Below are 3,086 nucleotides of genomic sequence, written 5' to 3'. Positions count from 1 at the left end.
ACAAGCTTGGAAGCAGGGGCAGAATCCACTTCTGTAATAGTGATAGCTTGCCTCTGGAAACCCTATGAACCTGGAGAAAGGATGAGAAACACCCAAGCGTTGAGCACTCTCCTTCATAGGGTTGCTATGAGTCGCCTGAGACTCGATGGCACTTAACAACAACATACTATTGTTATTATAATTATTTTGCGCAATATGCAGGTTGCCTGTTATCATCATGATTTTTACCTTAATTTCCCATGCCTAAAAAAAAAGAGCAGTATACGATGTTTTCAGGCATAGAACTTCCAGCTTCTTAGAAAATGATTTATAAAGGACTAAAATGATTCTTTTTAAAGACCAGTTATTTCTCCTAATTCTGTTTCTTAACTATTCCCTTCTCAATATCATTTGAAAATGAAGGTAAAAATGAATTTTTCCAAGCGAGGCACTCAGGTAATGACTTTGCCTTAATGCTTGGTGTCGTCTTGGAAGCAGAGACTGCTAATTGTTACATCTTTGGGAAGCTGGAACAGCCAAGGAAGATGCACTGAGACAAGAAGGGGCAGAAGCAGCTCACTGCAGTGCACGGTCTGACTCTTCCCAGGGCAGGGGCTCAGGGAGCTTTCCATACACCTGCGTGTTTCTCATCAGTGCACGAAGCCAGCCTAGTAAGACGACAGTTAGCCCTCACTCCTCTCCCTCCGTGCTCTGGGCTAGATTTTTCATTTCACACATCATTCCACTTCTTGCTCCAGTGACTCTGAAGAGCCAATATCCCACCTGATCCTGTGCTCACATTAGTGCCAATCATTTAAATTCAAGCTTCACAGAGGTGGAGATTATAATACAAATTCCTCAAAAGCATGCACACTGGGGACACTTATGGTGGATTTTCTCAGAAACTGCTTTGGAAAATTATGAGGTTCGAGGGTAGATAACAGGATAGTTTACTTACCGACCAACATTTGTATGTATAATACAGTTTCCTCAGATGAGTTAGTCGTCTTATGGCCATAATTTATAATTGCATTTCTGTTTACCTTAAAATAGAAAACTTGCCCCCTTCTAATAAAAATAAAATATCTTTTTTGCTCATATTTATTTAGTGGCGGGTAGGTAGATGATGTTGTTGTTATGTTCTGTTGAGTTGCTTGCAACTCATAGAGACCGTAAGTACAAGTGCCCTAAACCCTGCTCTATCCTGTGCCAACCTCATTGTCTCTGACACACCTATCCCCATTACCCCAATTACTGAATCAATCTATCTCATCAAGGTCTTTCTCTCCTGTACTGTCCCTCCATTCTCCCAAACATGATGTCCCTCTCCAAGGACTAGTCCCTCCTTGCAACATTCCCAAAATATGTCAGATGAAGCTTCAGCATCCTTGACTCCAAGAGCCCGACTTCACCCTCTCCAGGACAAACCTGTTTGTTCTCCTGACAGTCCATGTTATATTCAAAACTGTTCTCCAGCACCACAAATCAAAGGCATCAATTATGTTTCTATCATCCCTAGTTAGTGTCCGCTCTCTGACTCATGACAAACAACAGCAAAGACTCTGGCTTAGATAAGGCACTCCTTAGTCTACATACTGACTTGGATGCTCTTCAGTACTCTTGAGAGGTCCCTGATAGCTGACTTTCCCAATGCAATTTGTCTTTTGATTTCCTGGCTACTGGTACCAAGAGTGTTGATTGTAGAGTTAAGCAAATAAAAGCTATTAAAAATCTCAGCCTCTTCACCATCCATCATGATACTGCCCTTGACCCAGTGGTGAGAATCTTTGTTTTCTTAATGTTGAGCTTCAATCCATATTGAAGGCTGCAGCCCTTGACCTTCTGCAGCAAGTGCTTCAGGTCCCCCTCACTTTCAGGAAGCAGGGTGGTATCATTTTCATAATACAGGGTTTTGATTTGTCTATCTCCAGTCTTGATGCTACATTACTTTTCATAGAGCTCAGTCTCCCAGATGATCTGTTCTGCATATAGATTGAAAAGGAATCTAGACAGAATACATCCCTGGCATGCACTCTTCCTGATTTGGAACCATGCAGCGTCTCCTTGCCCTGTTCTGATGACTGCCTCCTGGTCTAAGTATAGGTTTTACATATGCACAATTAAATGTTCTGGGATTCCCATTCTTCTCAGAGTCAGCCACAGTTTGTTGTGATCCACACAGTCAAAAGTCTTTGTATAGTCAAAGCAATAGAGATAGACATTCTTTTGGTACTCTCTGCTTTCAGCCAAGATCCACCTAACATTAGCTATAATTAGCCCTAGTACCATGACCTCTTCTAAACCCAGACTGCACACCTGACATTTCTCTGTTGATGCACTGCTTCAGTCATTTTTCGGGTGATTTTCATTCAGCAGAATCTTGCTTGCATTTGATATTAAAGATATTGTTCAGTAGTTTCCAAACTTTGTCATTCCCTTTTCTTTTGAATGGGAACAGAGATATCTTCTAGTCACCTGGCCAGGTGATTGGTCTTCATATTTCTTGGCACAATTTAGCACATGCAGAGAAGCATCTTTCTGTTGAAATATATCAGTTTGTATGCCATCAATTCCTGGAGCCTTATTTTTTGCCAATTCTTTCAGAGAAGCTTGGACTTCTGCCTTCATAACCACAAGCTCTTGCTCATACATTGTTTCATTTATGAAAGCAATCCCGTTTTTTCTCACTTTTTCATCCCCAGCATAGTAGATCATATGATCATCTGATTAAAAATGACCCACGCCAAGCCATCTCACTTCACCAAGTCCTACTATGTCAATATTTACGTGTAACATTTCTTTCTTAACAATGTCCAATTTTCCTACACTCATGCTTCTCACATTCCAATCACTAGTGTTTGCTTACAACTGGTTGTTCCTCCTCCTTTGTTTTTCTATATTTGAGATTTCAGCCTCAGTCACCATGTCTGCTAGTCTAAGTGTGCTCTGTTGTACATAGGATTTTCAAAGGTTTTATTTCAGAAGTGGATGGCCAATCCTTCTTCCTAGTCTGTCTTAATGTCTTGGTGTTGGGTTGCATTTTTTTGTTTTTTGGGTTTTTTTTCAAGAATAGTATCTGACAGACAAGCATATCTCTTATATATATA

Source organism: Elephantulus edwardii, unplaced genomic scaffold, assembly GCF_000299155.1.
Source record: "Elephantulus edwardii isolate Elephantulus edwardi_28Jun2011 unplaced genomic scaffold, EleEdw1.0 scaffold00112, whole genome shotgun sequence".
Lineage (NCBI taxonomy): Eukaryota > Metazoa > Chordata > Mammalia > Macroscelidea > Macroscelididae > Elephantulus > Elephantulus edwardii.
Note: the sequence above shows the minus strand (reverse complement) of the source record.